This window comes from Pan paniscus, chromosome X (genome assembly GCF_029289425.2).
Source record: "Pan paniscus chromosome X, NHGRI_mPanPan1-v2.0_pri, whole genome shotgun sequence".
NCBI classification, from domain to species: Eukaryota; Metazoa; Chordata; class Mammalia; order Primates; family Hominidae; genus Pan; species Pan paniscus.
In genome coordinates, this window is record NC_073272.2 from 112,582,018 (window position 1) to 112,604,941 (window position 22,924).

Consider the following 22,924-nt stretch of genomic DNA (forward strand, 5'->3'; position numbering starts at 1 on the left):
TTGTTCATTGATCTCTGCAATTTACATATATAAAGTATTAAATGTCATTTTTGAATTCATAACAGAAAATTTATGATTTATAGATGAAGTGTTATCTTGAAAGCAGAATCTTTCTCCTTTTCCAAAATATCTTTTTTTCTTATAACATGTTTCTCTGTGGAACTATAAACATAGTCCTCATAAACTCAAGCACTAGAGGTGACCCTTGTTCCTGGGCATTAATCCAAGTTCTCTGGTTTTTACACCTTGAAATTTAGATGGAGTTATTTCAATCCATTGGAGAAAATCATTCCTAAGCAAAGAAGCAAAATTATTTTTTTAATTAGCATTCATTTTTCTTTAGTTCTAACTCATTAAAATAGTGTGAAATTAGTTTGAAGGCCATCATATTGAGTTTTTAGTATACCTATTGTCAAAAGATTTTTTTCCTCTTAATGAGATTGTAAGTTTCAGGAGAATATTTTAAATCTAATAATTGAATTTTGGATTGACTTATTTCAGGAATATATTTTGTAAACTTTTCTGAGTTCTATTAAATGAAGTTCCGAAACATTTTCAATCTAAGTTCCACTTTGTTGGAACAGGTGAATCCAAACCTGCTTGCTTATTTCTAAATCAAACTACTAGTTTTGATATATCTTTAAAGTATATTATTAAGAAATTTTTCAATACTATAAATGAACAAGAATGGTCACAGAAGAAAAATTTAATGTGTACTTTACGTAGTTTTAAATTATAATATATATTGGAAATATAAGATAAACCTGTAGTGGTAATGTTTTTTCTTCGGACTTGTGTCTTTGGTTTGTTTAAGAACTTAATGTTATGTAAGAATATTTTTCATATTTTGCAATATTTTTCACTAATTCTGTTCAATATTGGAGATTTAATTATACATGATGCTTAAGACAGCAAGTAAAAGATTATGTGTTCAGTAATGTGTCCTTAAAATATCATCTTTCTAAGTAATTAAGTATTTAAATTTACTGTTTTGAACATCAATGAATAACAAATTACCAACTTCAAATAAGACCCTGCTACATTCACATATATATATTTATTTACATAGGCACAGGTTTCTCCTTTATTGTGATCTACATGCTATTAATAACAAAAATATATTACTGACTGTATCATAGCTCATAAGAAGTGAATGGTAAGCACATTATAATCATTGTTGAATTTATGTTAATTGAATATTTTGTGAGAATAATAAAGCTCAGTACATACATTTCCAAGAATAACATATTAAGAACTTATGAGCTCTCTTAAGACACAATGAAGGTGCCTTTGTATACAATGAACGTATTCAATATTACAGTGCTGTTGAAACTTCATTTCTGGCTTAGGAAACAGCAATTCCTTCCCAGTAATTACAAACTTGGTATAAAATCGCTATTTCAAAACTTTCCAAGTAATGAATTTTTTGACTTAATGAACAAACTTGGAATTGAAATTTTTATAATCTGACAATTGATAATTTCAACAGAGGTCTTGATAAAGTGTCTCAAAGAAAGTATTCATATGCAAATGTTGCAATTTAGCTTATTTGGAGATTCATTGCTCTATTAATTTTATATCTAAGAAAATAAACTTGCTACACTTACTAAACAAAAATTAAACTTTACTTTGTCAGGAGGATGGTTTGTTGCCAACAAGAAAGCCCCTTCTGGACTATCATATTGAAAACAATTACTTTAGAGAAAATAAGTTGGAAAGAATCCTAATCCACTTAACCTTGTCTCACAAAGAGGAATTTATTCTTTTTTTTTCTCTTTTCTTTTTTGCTAAACTGCATCTGGAAGTGCTGAAGTTTCTTCTTCATATTAAATGGGCAATTAGGGTTTCTCATTCAGTCACAAAACTAAAGATCAGAGATCTTCACCAATGTCTTGCCTCAAGCAGAGAAGTTGGATCAGTAATTTTCAAGTTTCTATTTGTGTGATAATATTACCCTTTAAATCAAAATGGCAAAAGTAACCTTAATTTTTTTAGATAATCATTTTAATACAGTTTAATACCTACCACTTGGAAGAAACATTAAAAATAAGCTGTTTTAAATAGTCTCAGTTACATAGTTCTTAATTTAAGGTATAGCATATAGATGTACAATTTAGCCAGAGAAAAACAGTATTTCAACAAAATTATGAGAAAATGCCCCCCCTGCATTATTATAAAATATAATTAGCTTCAAAATTATTTGAACCAAATTGGACATTTAAAGTATATTTTAAGAACATAGCTTTTGGCAATTAGGTAAGAAAAAAGATATAAAAGGCTTACAGATTGGAAAGGAAGAAGTAAAATTATCCCCATTCAAGCATGACATAATCTTATATAGAGAGAATCATTAAAATTATCCCCCAACACACAAAGCACTATAGCATTAATAAATGAGTTCAGCAAAGTTCCAGAATCCAAGATCAATATGCAAAATGTGTTGTATTTCTATACATTAACAATGAACAACCCAAAAGTGAAATGAAGAAAACAATTCTATTTACAATAGCATCAAAAAGAATAAAATACTTAAAAACAAATTTAAACAAGGAGATGTGAGATGTGTTCACTGACCATTACAAAACATTATTGAAAGGAATTAAAGAACAATATAAATGGAGAGACAACTAATGTTCATGGATCGAAAGAGTCAATATTGCTAAAATGTCAAAATTGATATACAGATTAAATACAATCGCTCTTAAAAATTCTAATTGCTTCTTTTGCAGAAACAAATGGGCTGATCCTAAAATTCACATAGAAATGGCGGGACCCCTGAATAGCCAAAACAATCTTGAGAAAGAACAAAATTGGAGGACTCACAGCTACAGCACTAAATACTGTGGTATTGCTATAAGAATAGACATTTATTTATTTATTTATTTATTTATTTTTGAGACAGAGTCTTGCTCTGTCACCTAGGCTGGAGTGCAGTGGCACAATCTCAGCTCACTGAAACCTCTGCCTTCCAGGTTCAAGTGATTCTTCTGCCTCAGCCTCCTGAGTAGAAGGGATTACAGGTGTGTGCCATGATGCCGGGCTGATTTTTGTATTTTTAGTAAAGACAGTGTTTTGCCATGTTGGCAAGGCTGGTCTCAAACCCCTGACTTCAAGTGATCCACCCACCTCAGCCTCCTAAAGTGCTGAGATTACAGGTGTGAGCCACCATGCCTGGCCAAGAGTAGAGATTTAGATCATTGGAATGGAGTTGAGAATTCAGAAATAAACCCATATACCTATGGTCAATTAGTATTTGACAAGGGTGCCAAGCTCCTTCAATGGGCAAAGAATAGGCTTTTCAACAAATGATTCTGGGAAAACTGCATATTCACATGCTAAAGAATAATGTTGGATCGTTACCTCACACCATGTACAAAAATTAGCTCAAAATGGATTATAGACCTAAATAAAATGGCTAAAACTATAAAACCTTTAGAAAGAAATTATAGGTAAAAATATTTGTTACCTTGAATTAGGCAATGATTTCTTAAATATGACCCCAAAATCACAAACAACAGAAGAAAAAAAGATATATTAGACTTAATAAAAATTACAGACATTTGTGTATCAAAGCAGACTATCAGGGAAATGAAAAGATAATTCACAAAATAGGAGAAAACATTCGCGAATCATATTTGAAAAGGGCCTAGCATCCAAAATATATTTTAAAAGTTTTACAACCTGATAACAAAACACAAATAAATCAAATAAAAAATGAACATAGAGGTAGAAGAGACATTTTGCTAAAAAAAGATTCATAAATGGCCAAAAAGCACATGAAAAGATACTCAATATCACTAGTCATTAGGAAAATGCAGGTCAAAACCACAATCAGGTACCATGTCACGCCTATTTGGTTGTCTGTAACTTAACAATTTAGAAAATTACAAGTGTTGGTAAGGATGTAGAAAAATTGGAATTCTTGTATATTGGTAATGTAAAATGATTCAGCTGCTATGGAAACCAGTTTAGCAGTTTCTCAAAATTTTAAACATATAGTGACCATATGACCCAGTAATCTCACTTTTGGCTAAGTACCCAAGAAAATTGAAAACATATGTTCAAATAAATATATGTGCGCAAACTTTTTTGCATCATTATTTATAATAGCCCCAAAGTAGAAACAACCCAAATGTCCATTCACTAATGAGTTGATAAACAAAATATGGCATATCTACACAATGGAATACTATTCAGCCATAAAATGAAATGAAGCACTGATCAACATGCTACAACATAAGATAACTCTTCAAAACATTATGCTAAGTAAAATAAGCTAGACAAAAAAGACCATAGACTATGATTCCATTTATATAAAGTATTCAGACTGAGCAGAGCCATGGAGATAGAAAGTTGTTAGTGTTTGCCAGGGGTTAGAGAGAGGAGAGAATTGGAATTGACTACTACCAGGTATAGGGTTTCTTTTTATGGTGATGAAAATGTTCTGTTATTAGATAGTGATAATGGTTGGACAATATTGTGAATGTATATAATGGTTGCACATTATTGTAAATATATTAAAAACACTGAATTGTACACTTTATTTAAATGGTAAATTTGTGTTGTGGAAATTTTATCTTAATAGAAACACTTGAAAAAATATTTTCTGGCTTTTACTGGTATTATGGAAATTCATTGAACTTAATCTCTAAACTACGAGGAGGCAAAGTCTAGAAAATGTTTATTAAATGTGATTCAAACAAATGTTATAAGGCAATCAAGGAAACCTAACTTTTGGAATGGCAATGTGAAGAGCTCAAAAAATTCCATGAAGAGACATCTATTAAAGTAAAAATTAGCAAATACAGTCACCCAAAGTCTCTGAAGATTGACCAGAAGGTTTAAAATAAACAAGCTTTATTCAACAAAATCTATGAAAATGCTAAGAACACTGGGAGAGCATGAAATTTTAGTCAGGAACTACACCCATCTTCTTATACCTCTGCATTGTGGAAAAGTTTTTTTAGTAGATTTAACAGCCAAGAGGTATTTAGTGTCTCTCCGACCTTTGATACCAGTGGTGTCACTGGAGACCAAATGAAGAGTTTGGACTTCTACCACAACCTGGCAGTAATTAGGTTTTCCTCCCACTCCCAGCTGTGGTGCTATCAGAGGAGGCCTGGTGGAGAGTCAGTACATTCACCCTCACCCAGAAATAATAAAATCACCCCCAAACTAGTGTCATCAAAGACCACGTGGGGAGTTAGAACTTGCATCTTTATCCAGCAGTAATGAGGACTCCCTTCAAGGATCAACAGATGTTGACTGGGGAACATGGACTCCTACTTTAACCTGGTAGTAACAAGGCAACATCACATCTCCAGCCAGAACCACGTCAAAGAAAAACAGCTAAAGTAGAAGATTTAAATAACACCCAGTGTTTCATAACATAATACAAAAATATGCATGTTTCAACAAAAAATTAGTCATCATATCAAAACCAGAATGATCTCAAACTGAGTGAAATACAATCAATTCATATCAACCTCAAGATGAAGACAGGTTAAAATTATTTCACAAAAATTTTAAATAAGCTGTCATAAATATACTTCAATGAAAAATGTCAAACATGCTTGAAACAAACAAAATAATGGAAAGCCTCAGGGAAAAAAAACAGATAGTCTTGGAAATAATTAGAACATATATAAAGGAGTCAAATGGAGATTTTAGGGATGAAAGTTATCATGACTTAATTAAAAAGTTCAGTAGATGGCCTCAACAGCAGAAGAGAGGGAACAGAAGATAGCATTAGTAAATAGAAAAATAGAACAGCAGATATTACCTTATCTGAAGAACAAAGAGAAAATAAACTGAAAAAAACTAGAACAGATCTACATGAACCTGTGGGATCATTCCTAAATCATTCTATGTAGCCAGGATCACCCTAAGACCAACACCAGGAAAGGACATAACCAAAAAAGAAAACTATAGACCAATATCCCAACGTAAATGCAAAAATCCTTAACAAAATACTAGCTAACCGAATCCAACAACATATCAAAAAGAGAATCCACCATGATCAAGTGGGTTTCATAGCAGGGATTCAGGGATGGCTTAACATACACAAGGTAATAAATGTGATACATCACATAAACAAAATTAAAAACAAACATCACATGATCATCTCAATAGATGCAGAAAAAGCATTCAACAAAATCCAGTATCCCATTATGATTAAAACTCTCATCAAAATCAGCATGCAAGGGACATACCTCAATATAATAAAAGCCATGTATGACAAACCCACAGCCAACATAATACTGAATGGGAAAAAGTTGAAAGCATTCCCTCTGAGAACTGGAGCAAGATAAGGATGCCCACTCTCACCATTCCTCTTCAACATAGTACTGGAAGTCCTAGCCAGAGCAATCAGACAAGAGAAAGAAAGAAAGGGCATCCAAATCGGTAAAGAGGAAATCAAACTGTCACTGTTTGCTGATGATATGATTGTATACCTAGAGAACCCTAAAGACTCCTCCAGAAGGCTCCTAGAACTGATAAAAAACAATTCAGCAAAGTTTCTGGATACAAAATTGATGTACACAAATCAGTAACTCTTCTATACCCCAACGGCAACCAAGCTGAGAATCAAATAAAGAACTCAACCCCTTTTACAATAGCTGCAAAAAAAAAAAAAAAAAAGGGAATTTACATAACAAAGGAGGCAAAAGACCTCTACAAGGAAAATTACAAAATACTGCTGAAAGAAATAATAGGCAACACAAACAAATGGAAACACATCCCATGCTCATGGATGGGTAGAATCAATAATGTGAAAATGACCATACTGTGAAAAGCAATCTACACAATCGATGCAATTCCCATCAAAATATCACCATCATTCTTCACAGAACCAGAGAAAACAATCATAAAGTTCATATGAAACCAAATAAGAGCCTGCATAGGCAAAGCAAGACTAAGCAAAAAGAAGAAACCTGGAGGCATCACATGACCTGACTTTAAACTATACTATAAGGCCATAGTCACCAAAACAACATGGTACTTGTATTAGTTTATTTTCATGCTGCTGATAAAGACATACCTGAGACTGGGCAATTTACAAGAGAAAGATGTTTAATGGACTTACAGTTCCACATGGCTGGGGAGGCCTCACAATCATGGCAGAAGGCAAGGAGGAGCAAGTCACATCTTAAGTGGATGGTGGGAGGTAAAGAGAGAGAGCTTGTGTAGGGAAACTCCCCCTTATAAAACCATCAGATCTCATGAGTCTTATTCCCTATCATGAGAACAGCATGGGAAAGTCCTGCCCTCATGATTCAATCACCTCCCACTGGGTCCCTCCCACAACACATGGGAATTCAAGATGAGATTTTGGTGGAGACACAGCCAAACCATATCATTCTGCCCCTGGCCCCTTCCAAATCTCATGTCCTCACATTTCAAAACAAATTATGTGTTCCCAACAGTCCCTCAAAGTCTTAAATCATTTCAGCATTAACTCAGAAGTCCATAGTCCAAAGTCTTATCTGAGACAAGGCAAGTTCTTTCTGCCTATGAGCCTGTAAAATCAAAACAAGTTAGTTACTTCCTAGATACAATGGGGCTACAGGCATTGGGTAAATACAGCCATTCCAGATGGGATAAATTGGCCAAAACAAATGGGTCTGTTTTCTCTTTGTTCTTCAGATAAGGTAATATCTACTTTCTTATCTTCCTGTTTACTAATGCTATCTTCTGCCCCTGCAATTCTGCTGTTGAGGCCATCTACTGAACTTTTTAATTAAGTTACGGTAACTTTCTACTTTTTAAAAATTTTTTATTTCCGTAAGTTATTGGGGAACAGGTGGTGTTTGGTTACATGAGTAAGATCTTTAGTGGTGATTTGTGAGGTTTTGGTACACCCATCATCCAAGCAGTATTCACTGCACACAATTCGTAGTCTTTTATCCCTCACCCTTTTCCCACCCTTTCCCACTGAGTCCCCAAAGTCCATTGTGTCATTCTTATGCCTTTGCATCCTCACAGCTTAGCTCTCACTTATGAGTGAGAACATACATTTAGAATAATAGTCTCCAATCTCACCCAGGTTGCTGTGAATGCCATTAATTAATTCCTTTTCATGGCTGAGTAGCATTCCATCATATATATATAAAGAGAGTATATATGTGTATATATATACATATATACATGTTGTATATATGTATTTTTTATATATACATATATATTTATATGTAGATATACATGTACATATATGTATGTATACATATAAATGTATACATATATGTATATGTATATGTGTGTGTATATATATGTATATAATCACAGTTTATTTTCTACAAGAAATGCTAATGGAAATATTTCAATCAGAAAGAATAGAATGTTAATGAGCAATAGCTAATTACCTGAAGGTATAAAACTCACTGGTAAGTAAACAGAAAAATACAGAATATTATAATACTGTAACTGTGGCGTGTAAACTACTCTTTTTTTTTTTTTTTTGAGACGGCATCTCACTCTGTTGCCCAGGATGGAGTGCCATGGTGCGAGCTCGGCTCACTGCATGCTCCGCCTCCCGGGTTCATGCCATTCTCCTGCCTCAGCCTCCTGAGTAGCTGGGACTACAGGCACCCGCCATCACGCCTGGCTAATTTTTTGTTTTTTTTTTTTTTTATTAGAGATGGGGTTTCACCGTGTTAGCCAGGATGGTCTCGATCTCCTGACCTCGTGATCCACCCGCCTCGGCCTCCCAAAGTGCTGGGATTACAGGCGTAAGCCACTGTGCCTGGCCAACTACTCCTATCCTAACTGGAAAGAGTAAGTGATGAACCAATAAAAAAGAACAACTGCGACAAGTTTGCAAGACATAGACAATACAATAAAATATAAATGGAAACAACAAAAGGTTTAAAAGTGGGAGGACAAAGTTAAGTCTCAGAATTTTTATTTGTCTTATTTTTGTTTGTTTGTTTGTTTATACAAACAATGTTAAGTTCTTATCAGGTCAAAATACAGGGTTGTAAGATTGTATTTGCAAGCTTCACAGTAACCTCAAACCAAAAACACAATGGACACACAAAAAATAAAAAGCAAGAAACTAAATTATACTACCAGAGAAAATCACTTTCACTAAAGGAAGATAGGAAGGCAAGAAAGAGAAGAGAACACCACAAAACACCCAGAAAACAAATAAAATGGCAGGAGTAAGTCCTTACTTATCAGTGATAACACTGAATGTAAATAGACTAAAATCTCCAATCTGAAGATATGGAGTAGCTGAATGGGTTAAAAAACAAGACCCATTAATCAGTTGCCTTCAAGAAACACACTTCAGGTAAAGACACACATACACTGAAAATAAAAGGATGGAAAAAGATATTCCAAGCAAATGGAAACCAAAAAAAGAGCGGGAGTTGCTATACTTATATCAGACAAAATACATCTGAGATAAAGTTGAAGTATACACTACTAAGCTAGAAAATATTTGTAAAACAACAAAAATAAATTCTTATTTCTTCAGAAATTTCAAAGGAAATGGTAACAAGTGGGATTAAGATCCTGAAGCATTTCTTTACAGAATTGTAACAGGAGATGAAACAGGGCTTTATCAGCATGATCTTAAAGACAAAGCACAATCAAAGCAATGACTATGAAGAGGCGGAAGTGGTGCAGTCAAAGCTAAAGTGGGCCTGTGTAATGCAAATGTCACAGCAACAGTTTTTGGGATGCTCAAGGGATATTGCTAGTCGACTTTCTGGAGGGCCAAAGAACAATAACATCTGTTTATTATGAGAGTGTTTTGAGAAAGTTAGCCAAAGTTTTAGAAGAAAAATGCCCAGGAAAGCTTCACCAGAGAGTCATTCTCCACCACGTAAATGTTCCTGCTCATTTATCTCATCAAACAAAAGCAATTTTATGAAAGTTTTGGTGGGAAATCATTAGGTATCCACCTCAAATTTCTGATTTGTCTATTTCTTACTTATTTTTGTTTTCTAATCTGAAAAAAATCTTTAAAAAGCACCAATTTTTCTTCAGTTAATAATGGAGAAGAAAGACTGTGTTGACACAGTTAAATTCCCAGGATCCTCAGTTATTTTTTTGTTTTTAACTTTTAAGTTCAAGGGTACATGTGCAGGTTTGTTATATAGGTAAACTCGTGTCACGAGGTTTGTTGTACAGTTTATTATGTCACCCAGGTATTAAGCCTAATACTCATTAGTTATTTTCCTAATCCTCTCTTTTCTCCCACTCTCCACTTTCCAGTATGTGCTAGTGTCTGTTGTTTCCCTTTATGTGTCCATGTGTTCTCATCATTTAGCTCAACTTAAAAGTGAGAACATGTGGTATTTTGTTTTCTGTTCCTACATTAGTTTGCTAAGGATAATGGCCTGCACCTTCATCCATGTTCCTGCAAAGGACATGATTTTGTTCCTTTTTATGACTGCATAGTATTCCATGGTGCATATGTACCACATTTTCTTTATCCAGTCTATCATTGATGGGCATTTAGCTTGATTCCAGGTCTTTGCTATTAGGAATAGTGCCGCAATGAACATACACGTGCATGTGCCTTTATGGAAGAATGACTTATATTCCTTTGGGTTTATACTCAGTAAAGGGATTGCCTGATCAAATGGTCATTCTGTTTTTAGCTCTTTGAGGAACTGTCACACTTCTTTCCACAATGGTTGAACTGATTTACACTCCCGTCAACAGTGTATAAGTGTTCCCTTTTCTCCACAGCCTCACTAGCATCTGTTATTTTTGGACTATTTAGTAGTAGCCATTCTGACAGGTAAGAGAGGGTATCTCATGGTGGTTTGGATTTGCATTTATCTAATGCTCAGTGGTGTGTTTTTTGTCATATGCTTCTTTGCTACACATATGTCTCCTTTCAGAAAGTGTCTGTTCATGTCCTTTGCCCACTTTTTCATGGAGTGGTTTGTCATTTTCTTGTAAATTTGTGTAAGCTCCTTATAGACACTGGATATTAGACATTTGTCAGATGCATAGTTCACAAATATTTTCTCCCATTCTGTAGGTTGTCTGCTTACTCTGTTGATAGTTTCTTTTGTGGCACAGAAGCTCTTTAATTAGATCTCATTTGTTAGGTTTTACTTTTGTTGTGATTCCGTTTGTTGTCTTTGTCATAAAAATCTTTGCTCATTTCTATGTCCGGAATGGTATTGCCTAGGCTGTCTTCTAGGGTTTTTATGGTTTTGGGTTTTACATTTAAGTCTTTAATCCATCTTGAGTTGATTTTTGTGTATTTTCTAAGAAACAGGTGTAGCTTCAATTTTTTGTATATGGCTAGCCAATTATCCCAGCACCATTTATTGAATAGGGAGTTCGTTCCCCATTGTGTGTTTTTGTCAGGTTTGTTGAAGATCAGATGGTTGTAGCTGTGTACCTTATTTCTGGGTTCTGCATTTTGTACCATTGGCACATGTGTCTGGTTTTGTACCAGTACCATGCTGTTTTGATTACTGTAGTCTTGCGGTATAGTCAGGTAGAATAATGCCTTCAGCCTTGTTCCTTTTGCTTAGGATTGCCTTGTCTATTCTGGCTGTTTTCTGGTTCCATTTGATTTTTAAAATAGTTTTTCTTTCTAGTTCTGTGAAGAATGTTTTTAGTAGTTTGATAGGAATAGTATTGAATCTATAAATTGCTTTGGTCAGTATGGCCATTTGAATGATATTGATTTTTCCTATCCATGAACATGAAATGTTCTTCCATTTGTTTGTGTCATCTCTGATTTCTTTGAGCAGTGTTTTGTAATTCTCATTGTAGAGATTTTTCACCTCCCTGATTAGCTATATTTCTAGGGGTTTGTGTGTGTGTGTGTGTGGCAATTGTGAGTGGGACTGCATTCCTGATTTGGCTCTCAACTTGACTATTGTTGGCGTATAAGGTTGTTAGTGATTTTTGCATGTTAATTTTGTATCTTGACACTTTACCGAAGTTGTTTATCAGCTGAAGAAGCTTTTGGAACTAAACTATGGAGTTTTCTAGCTATAGGATTATGTCTTCTGTAAACAAAGATAGATTGACTTCCTCTCTTCTTATTTGGATGTGATTTATTTCTTTCTCTTGCCTGATTGCTCTGGCCAGGATTTCCAATACTATATTGAATAGGAGTGGTGAGAGACGCATCCTTGTCTTATGCCAGTTTTCAAGGGGAATGCTTCCAGCTTTTTGCCTATTTAGTATGATGTTGGCTCTGGGTTTGTCATAGGTGGCTCTTATTATTTCAAGGTATGTTCCTTCAATACCTAGTTTATTTAGAGTTTTTAACATGCAGGGCATTTATTGAATGCCATTTCTGCATCCATTAAGATAATTATGTGGTTTTTGTTTTTAGTTCTGTTAATGTGATGAATCACATTTATGAATTTGCATATGTTCAACCAACCTTGCATCCCAGGGATAAAGCCTCCTTGATCACAGTGGATTAGCTTTTTAACATGCTGCTCGATTTATTTTGCTAGTATTTTCTTTAGGTCTTTTGCATCAATGTTCATCAAGGATATTGGCCTAAAGTTTTCTTTATTTGTTGTGTCTGGTAGTTTTTTGTATTAGGATGATGCTGGCCACATAGAATGAGTTGGGGTGGATTCCCTCCTCCTCAATCTTTTTGGAATTGTTTCAGTGGGAACAGTATCAGCTCTTCTTTGTACATCGGGTAGAATTCATGTGTGAATCTGACTTGTCCTGGGCTTATTTTGGTTGGTAGTCTATTTATTGCTGGCCCAATTTTGGAGCTCATTATTAGTCTTTTCAGGGATTCAATTTCTTCATGGTTCAGCATTGGGAGGCTGTATGTGTCCCAGGATTTATCCATTTCTTCTAGATTTTCTAGTTTGTGTACATAGAGGTATTCATAATATTCTCTGATGATTGTTTGTATTTCTGTGGGATCAGTGGTAATATTTCTTTTGTTATTTTTAAGTGTTTTTATTTGGATCATTTCTCTTTTCTTTATTAGTCTAGCTACTTGGCTATCTATTTTATTATTTTTTTCAAAAATCCAACTCCTGGATTTGTTGATCTTTTGAATTTTTTTATGTCTTTAAGGATGAACTTAAATGCCTGGCATCATCACAAGAGTGTCTTGAACTTAATGGAGCTTATGCTCAGAAATAAAGTTATTTTATTTTTATCTTGTAATTCAAATTTTAATGAACTTTTTGAGGTCTCTTTGTATGTTTTATTTATCAAAAATGTTTAAAATCTAGTAGGAAGAATAAGGCATCTCTACAAAATATCATAGTACTTTAATTAGAAAGTATAAGAGACATCAAAGCACATGCATGGAACTACAGAGGAAAAGGAATGCATACCTATTGGTCAGGAGATCTTTGTGATGATTTCATTGACCCTGGAAGTTGAAGGATACATAGTATTCAATCTGAAAAATGAGAGTGGGGTTTTTATGAATTTGACACATCATGAGCAAAGGTATAAAGATGAAAAGGTGAGAATCCTTTTCTACTTTTCAATTTTTCGGTAACAGTCTGTGTAATAGTATATGGATCCAGTAACTAGAAGACAAATGTTTGGAGATGAAGAAGATCATGGCAGATGGGAGGCGGGACTAGATTGCAGCTCCTGACAGAGCAGTATGCGGGGGCTTGCCTTGTGAATTTTAGCTCCAGATCGACTGCAAGAACAAACCAGCAATCCTGAGAAGACCCACAGACCCTCTGAAAGAAGCAAACTGCTCCTGTAGGACCCAGGGGACACCCCAAATACTGTGAGTGCCCCAGCTGAGGAAGTGGGAAAAGGAGACCCTCCTCTCCTGAACACATACCCCCACTGGAGAAGCTTACAGTCTGTTTGCAGGAGCAGTTTCTGACTTTATCTGAAGTTGAGTCAAGTTATAGAGCTGAGAGAAATACAGGGGTAGAGGATGCAGCAGAAAGGCCCTGGAATCTCACTGGGTTTCCAAGCAGCCCATTCCTGCCTGGCACCACAGGGATCCATCTGGAGGGTGGCCAGAGGAGCAGGGGATAAAACTCCGCAGGCAGAAGTAATTCTCTAGCTGAAATTTGTAACAATTTAAATGGGGCAAGAAGCCTGGCCAGAACTTGGGGGAAGGGCATGAATCAGGTGTGCAGACTTCACAGGCAGGGGAAGAACCAAAGTCCTTTTCTTTTGCAGCTGGGAGGCAGATAACCTCCAGGAAATTTTCAAGCCTGTCTCACTCTCTGCCTGGAAACAGACTCAGGGTTGTTGCAGGGGGCACGGTGGGAGTGAAACCAGCCCTTCGGTTTGTATGGAAGCTGGGTGAGGCCTTGACTGCTGTGTTTCCCCCACTTCCCTCCGACAACCTGCATGACTTAGCAGAGGCAGGCATAATCCTCGTAGGTACACAACTCCAGTGACCTGGGAATCTCACCTCCATCCCCCACACCAGCCACAGCAAGACCCACCCAAAGAGAGTCTGAGCTTAGACACAACTAGTCCCGCCCCTACCTGATGGTCCTTCCCTATCCAACTTGGTAGCAGAAAACAACGGGCATAAAATCTTGGGAGTTCTAGGGCCCCACCCACCACCAGTCCCTCTTCACACTACAGCTGATGCTTTCTGGAAAGGGCCACCTCCTGGCAGAAGGCCAACCAGCACAAAATAGAGCATTAAACCACCAAAGCTAAGGAACCTCATGGAGTCCATTGTAGCCCTCTGCCACCTCCACCAGAAAGGCAAGGTATCTATGGCTGACAGACCCATAGATGGTTCACATCACAGGACTCTATGCAGGCAGCCCCCAGTACCAGGTAGACTCGCTGGGTGGCTAGACCCAGAAGAGAGACAACAATCACTGCAGTTCAGCTCACAAGAAGCCACATCCATAGGAAAAGAGGGAGAGTACTACATCAAGGGAACACCCTGAGGGACAAAAGAATCACAACAACAGCCTTCAGCCCTAGACCTTCGCTCTGACAGGGCCTATTCAAATGAGGAGCCAGAAAACCAACACTAATAATGTGACAAAACGAAGCTCTTCAACACCCCCCAAAAATCACAGTAGTTCACCAGCAATGGATCCAAACCAAGAAGAAATCCCTGATTTACCTGAAAAAAAAAAAAATCAGGAGGTTAGTTATTAAGCTAATCAGGGAGGCACCAGAGAAAGGTGAAGCCCAATGCAAGGAAATCTAAATAATGATACAAGAAGTGAAGGGAGAAATATTCAGGGAAACAGATAGCTTAAAGAAAAAACAATCAAACTCAGGAAACATTGGACACACTTTTAGAAATGTGAAATTATCTGGAAAGTCTCAGCAATAGAATTGAACAAGTAGAAGAAAGAAATTCAGAGCTTGAAGACAAGGTCTTCAAATTAGCCCAATCAAACAAAGACAAAGAAAAAAGAAAAAGAAAATATGAACAAAGCCTCCAAGAAGTCTGGGATTACCCAAACCTAAGAATAGTTGGTATTCCTGAGGAAGAAGAGAATTCTAAAAGCTTGGAAAACATATTTGGGGGAATAATTGAGGAAAACTTCTCCAGCCTTGCTAGAGACCTAGACATCCAAATACAAGAAGCACAAAGAACACCTGGGAAATTCATCACAAAAAGATCTTCACCTAGGCACGTTGTCATCAGGTTATCCAAAGTTAAGATGAAGGAAAGACTCTTAAAAGCTATGAGACAGAAGCACCAGGTAACCTATAAAGGAAGACCTATCAGATTAACAGTAGATTTCTCAGCAGAAATCAAACAAGCTAGAAGGGATTGGGACCCTATCTTCAGCCTCATCAAACAACACAATTATCAGCCAAGAATATTGTATCCGGTGAAACTAAGCATCAGATATGAAGGAAAGATACAGTCTTTTTAAGACAAACAAATGCTGAGAGAATTTGCCATTACCAAGCCACCACTACAAGAACTGCTAGAAGGAGCTCTAAATCTTGAATGAAATCCTGGAAACACATCAAAATAGAACCTCTTTAATGCATATATCACACTATAAAACAAAAGTACAAGTTAAAAAACAAAAACAAAAAAACAAAATGAAAGTACACAGGCAACAAACAGCATGATGAATGAAAGAGTACCTCACATTTCAATACTAACATTGAATGTAAATGACCTAAATGTTCCACTTAAAAGATACAGAACCACAGAATGGATAAGAACTCACCAACCATCTGCTGCCTTCAGGAGACTCACCTAACACATAAGCACTCACATAAACTTAAAGTAAAGGGGTGGAAAAAGGCATTTCATGCAAATGGAAAGCAAAAGTGAGCAGGGATAGCTATTCTTATATCAGACAAAAAAACTGTAAAGCAACAGAGGTTAAAAGAGAAAAAAAGGGACATTATATAATCATAAAAGGCTTTGTCCAACAGGAAAATATCACAATCCTAAACACATATGGACCTAAGACTTGAGCTCCCAAATTTATAAACTAATTAGTAACAGACCTAAGAAATGAGATAGGCAGCAACACAATAATAGTGGGAGACTTCAATACTCCACTGACAGCACTTGACAGGTCATCAAGACAGAAAGAAAACAAAGAAACAATGGATTTAAAGTATACCTTGTAACAAGGGGACTTAACAGATATGTACAGAATATTTCATCCAACAGCCACAGAGTACACATTCTATTCAACAGAACATGGAACTTTCTCCAAGATAGGCCATAGGACAGGCCATAAAACAAGCCTCAATAAATTTAAGAAAATTGAAATTTTATCAAGCACTCTCTCAGACCACAGTGGAATAAAAGTGAAATAAACTCCAAAAGGAACCTTTAAAACCATGCAAATACACAGAAATTAAGTAACATGCTCCTGAATGAGCATTGGGTCAAAAACAAAATCAAGATGGAAATTAAAAAATTATTTGAACTAAATGACAATAATGACACAACCTCTCAAAACCTCTGGGATACAGCAAAGGTGGTGCTAAGAGGAAAGTTCATAGCCCTAAATGACTACATCGAAAAGTCTGAAAGAGCACAAACAAGCAATCTAAGGTCACACCTCAAGGAACCAGAGAAACAAGAACAGACCAAACCCAAACCCAGCAGAAGAAAGGAAATAACAAAGATCAGAGCAGAACTAAATGAAATTGAAACAAAAAAAACCATAAATGATAAATGAAACAAAAAGCTGGCTCTTTGAAAAGATAAATAAAATTTATAGACCACTGGCAAAATTAACCAAGAATAGAAGACAGAAAATCCAAATAACTTCACTAAGAAACAAAACAGGACATATTACAATTGACACCACTGAAATACAAAAGATCATTCAAGGCTACTGTGAACACCTTTATGCACATAAACTAGAAAACCTAGAAGAAATGGATAAATTCCTGGAAAAATACAAGCCTCCTAGCTTGTATCAGGAATAATTACATACCCTGAACAGTCCAATAACAAGCAGTGAGTTGGAAACGGTAATTTTAAAATTACCAACAAAAAAAATCCAGGACCAGACAGATTCACAGCAGAGTTCTACCAGACATTCAAAGAAGAATTGGAAGCAATCCTTTTGACACTATTCCACAAGACAGAGAAAGAAGGAACACTCTCTAACTCATTCTATGAAGCCAGCATCACCAAAACCGGTTAAGTACATAACCAAAAAACAAAACTATAGACTGATATCCTTGATGAATGTAGATGCTAAAATCCTTAACCAAATACTATCTAACTGAATCCAACAACATATCAAAAAGATAATCTACCATGATCAAGTGGGTTTCATACCAGGGATGCAGGGATGGTTTAACATGTACAAGTCAATAAATGTGATACACCACATAAAGAGAATTTAAAACAAAAATCACATGATAATGTCAATAGGTGTTGAAAAAGCATTCAACAAAATGGAGCATCCCTTTATGATCAAAACCCTCAGCAAAATTGGCATACAAGGGACATACCTCAATGTAATAAAAGCCATCTATGACAAACTCACAGCCAACATAATACTGAATGAGGAAAAGTTGAAAGCATTCCCTCTGAGAACTGGAACAAGACAGGATGCCCATTCTCAGCACTCTTCAACATAGTAATGGAAGTCCTAGCAAGAGCAATCAGACAAGAGAAAAAAATGAAGCGCATCCAAATCGGTAAAGAAGAAGTGAAACTGTCACTGTGTGCTGATGATATGATCGTTTCCCTTGAAAACCCTAAGGACTCCTCCAGAAAGCTCCTAGAACTAATAAAAGAATTCACCAGTTTCCAGATACAAGATTAATATACACAAATCAGTAACTCTTCTATACACCAACAGTGACCAAGTAGAGAATCAAATAAAGAACTCAACCCATTTTATGATAGCTGCAAAAAAAAAAAAAAACAAAAAACTTAGGAATATTCCTAACAAAGGAGTTGAAGGACCTTTACGAGGAAAACTATAAAACACTGCTAAAAGAAATCACAGATGATGCAAACAAATGGAAACACATTCCATGCTCATGGATGGGTAGAATCAATATTGTGAAAATGACCATACTGCCAAAAGCAATCTACAAATTCAATGCAATCTCCATCAAAATACCACCATCATTCTTCACAGAATTAGAAAAAAAAATTCTAAAATTCATATGAAACTAAAAGAGTCCACATAGCCAAAGTAAGACTAAGCAAAAAGAACAAATCTGGAGGCATCACACTATTTGATTTCAAACTATACTCTAAGGCCATAGTCACAAAAACAGCATAGTACTGGTATAAAAATAGTCACATAGAACAATGGAACAGAACACAGAAGTAAACTCAAATACTTACAGCCAACCGAATTTCCACAAAGGAAACAAAAACATAAAGTGGGGAAAGGACACCCTATTCAAAAAATGGTGCTGGGATAATTGGCTAGCCACATGTATAAGAATGAAACTGGATCCTCATCTCTCACCTTATACAAAAATCAATTCAAGATGGATTAAGGACTTAAACCTAAGACCTGAAACTCTAAAAATTCTAGAAGACAACATTGGAAAAAACCCTTATAGACATTGGCTTAGGCAAGGACTTCATGACCAAGAACCCAAAAGCAAATGCAATAAAAACAAAGATAAATATTGGGACCTAATTAAACTAAAGAGCTTTTGCACAGCAAAAGGAACACTCAGCAGAGTAAAGAGACAACCCACAGACGGGGAGAAACTCTTCACAATCTGTATATCTGACTAAGGACTAATATCCAGAATCTACAACGAACTGAAACACATCAGTAAGAAAAAAACAATCTCGTCAAAAAGTGGGCTAAGGATATTAGTAGACAATTGTCAAATGAAGGTATACAAATGGCAAACAGACATTTGAAAAAATGCTCAACATGAGTAATGATCAGGGAAATGCAAGCAAATCAAAACCACAATGTGATACCACTTTACTCCTGCAAGAATTACCATAATCAAAAAATCAAAAAACAGTAGATGTTGGCATGGATGCGGTGAACAGGGACCACTTTTCCATTGCTGTTGGGAATTTAAACTAGCAGAGCCACTATGGATGGAAAACAGTGTGGAGATTCCTTAAAGAACTAAAAGTAGAACTACCATTTGATCCAGCAATGCTACTACTGGATATCTACCCAGAGGAAAAGAAGTCATTATTTGAAAAAGGTAACTTGCACATGCATGTTTATAGCAGCACAATTCACAATTGCAAAATCGTGGAACCAACCCGAATGCCCATCAATCAACGAGAAGATAAAATGAATGTGGTATATATATATATATATATATGTATATAGATGTATATGTATATATGTATATGTATATATATGTATATATGTATATATATGTGTATATATGTGTATATATGTATATATGTATATATATAGTGGAATACTATTCAGCCATAAAAATGAATTAATAGCATTTACAGTGACCTGGATGAGATTGAAGACTGTTATTCCAAGTGAAATAACTCAGGAATGGTAAACCAAATATTGGACATTCTCACTGATATGTGTGAGCTAAGCTATGAGGATTCAAACGCATAAGAAGTATACAATGGACTTTGGGGACTTGGGGGGATGAGTCGGTGGGCAATGGATAAAAGACTACAAATAGGGTGCAATGTATACTGCTTGGGTGATGGGTGCACCAAAATCTCACAAATCACCACTAAAGAACTTACTCATGTAACCAAATACCACCTGTACTCCAATAAGTTATGGAAAAACAAACAAACCAACCAACAAAAAACAAACACTGTTTACAATGGCAATAAAAATGCTATGGAAATATTTAAAAAAGAAGAAGACAAATGCTTGGTCTGTTTATAACCCACAGCCTGCAAATACTAAATGAGATCATTCTTTTTGTTTTATTAAAAAGGCCCGAAAAAATCTTCTCACAAGTTACTTATTTACAGTAATAATGTATAATAGTGGAGCATTCAGTTGTAAATGAAGCTTACGAACTGAGAAAATGAAATTGCTCATTCCAATCTCTGTCTGATGGTCTATATGATGACAAATAATTGGCTAAACAGAATTTTTACTTGTCAGTTGATGGTTTGTCATTGTGTTGTGTATGTAGATATGTGCAATGAGGAAATGTATGTTTGGAGTGCATCTTTTGAGCTTTTATACTAATTCTACATTTGTTGTTGCCATGACTACCTGTTTTAGGCATAAAATAGAGCAGATGTTCATTTGAGTACCTACATCAGCTTTTCACACAAAACATGGACTATTTATTAAATCAAGGGAAGTAGCAGTAGTAAATTATTATCATTATGAGCCAAGTGCAGTGGCTCACATCTGTAATCCCAGCACTTTAGGAGACTGATGCAAGAGGATTGCTTGAGGCCAGGAGTTTGAGACCAGCCTGGGCAATATAGTGAGATGCCCATCTCTACAAAAATTAAGAAATTAGCCTGGCATGATGGTAGGTACCTGTAGACCTAGCTTCTTGGGAGGCTGAGATAAGAGGATCCCTTGATCCCAGGAGTTCAAGACTGCAGTGAGCTATGATCATGCCATTGCACTCTAGCCTGGGCAATAAAGAGGCACTGTCTCTAAAATAAATAAATAAAAAGCATTATTACTCTGATAAATAAGACCAAATTTCCAACAAATATAAGTATGTGGTTTTTAAGTGCCTACACACTGGTTCTACAAAGAATGTATGTGAGTCCAGATAAATAGGTAAATTTCAGATGATTTTAATTTTCAGCCCATATTCATAGAATTATAATATGATAATTTTACATATGTGAGTAAATACGTTTGAGGAAAAGTGGAAAAGTGTTTATGCTTAGTTCAAAGGGAGAAATAAAATATATGACCTAGTAATGTTTTTTTTCTCATTTAATAAACTCTCCTGTTTGATACAATATGATAGCTTAACAATTATAGCTATATTAGTATAATGATCACATACATTTTGGTACCAATAGTTGATTCTAGAAGTGCTTTTTTTATTTTGGGCTAAATGAGACAATTTAAACAATGATGTAGATGACTTACTCAACACCTCCCTCAGCCTTGCAGTCCACCACTTCTACTATATTCCAGCAACCCAATTTAAATGTGACACCCTTGTATTTGGCTTTCCTAATAAAGCTTATAATAATCTTTATACAATTATAATAGTTCAAAAGTAATACTATGCATGAGGCATGGTATTAAGCAATTTATATAATTTATATAGTCTTTCCAACAACTCAGAGTAAACACCACTGTTATCACCATTTTATAGATGAGAAAACTGAGACTGGAGAGGTCAAATAAATTTACCCAAAAGTAACATAGACATGAAGATGAACAAACTAAAGATGTGAACCAAGTTACGAACAACTATCAACAACCTAGAAGACATAGATAAATTTCTGGACATACACAACCATTTAAGTTTTAACTATGAAGAAATATACAACGTAAACAGACCAATAACAAGTGACAAGATTGAATCAGTAATAAAAAGTCTTTAATCAAAGAAAAGCCCTGGACCTGATGGCTTCACTGTTGCATTCTACCAAACATTTAAATAACTAATACCAATTTTTTCAAAGTTCCAAGAAATTGAAGAGGAGGAAATTCTTCCAAACTCATTTTATGAGGCCAGCATTAGCCTGATACAAAAGCCAGACAATGACAAAACAACAACAAAAAATAAAACTACAGGCCAATATTCCTGACAAACATAGTTGTAAAAATCTTCAACAAAATACTAGCAAACCTAATTCAACAGCACATTAAAAAGATCATTCACCATGGCCAAATGGGATTCATCCCAGGGATACAAGGATAGCTCAACACATGCAAATCAATAAACATGATATATCACATAAACAGAATCAAAGAAAAAACCCATATGATTCCTTCAAAAGATACAGAAAAAAAATTTGATAAAACTCAACATCTCTTTATAATAAAAACTTTCAACAAACTAAGTATAGAAAGAATGTACATTGACACAATAACGGCCATATATGACAAATCCACTTCCAATATCATACAGAATGGGGAAATTTGAAAACGTTTCTTCAAGGATGTGAAACAAGACAAGGATGCCCACTTACAAAAGGTTTATTCAGCATGATACTAGAAGTTCTAGCCAGAGCAATTAGGCAAGAGAAAGAAATAAAGGCTGTCCAAATTGGAAAGGAAGAAGTCAAATATTCCCTGTTTGCAGATGACATAATCTTATATACAGAAAATCCTAAAGACTCCCCCCAAAAAAATCTGTTAGGTCAAATGATATTTCTGGTTCTAGATCCTTGAGAAATCACCACTCTATCTTCCACAATGGTTGGACATGGATGAATCTGGAAGCCATCATTCTCAGCAAACTAACACAGGTACAGAAAACCAAACAGCACATGTTCTCACTCATAAGTGGGAGTTGAATAATGAGAACACATGGACAGAGGGAGGGGAACAACACACACCAGGGCCTGTAGGGGGATGGGGGGCAAGGGGAGGGAGAGCATTAAGACAAATACCTAATGCATGTGGGGCTTAAAACCTAGATGATG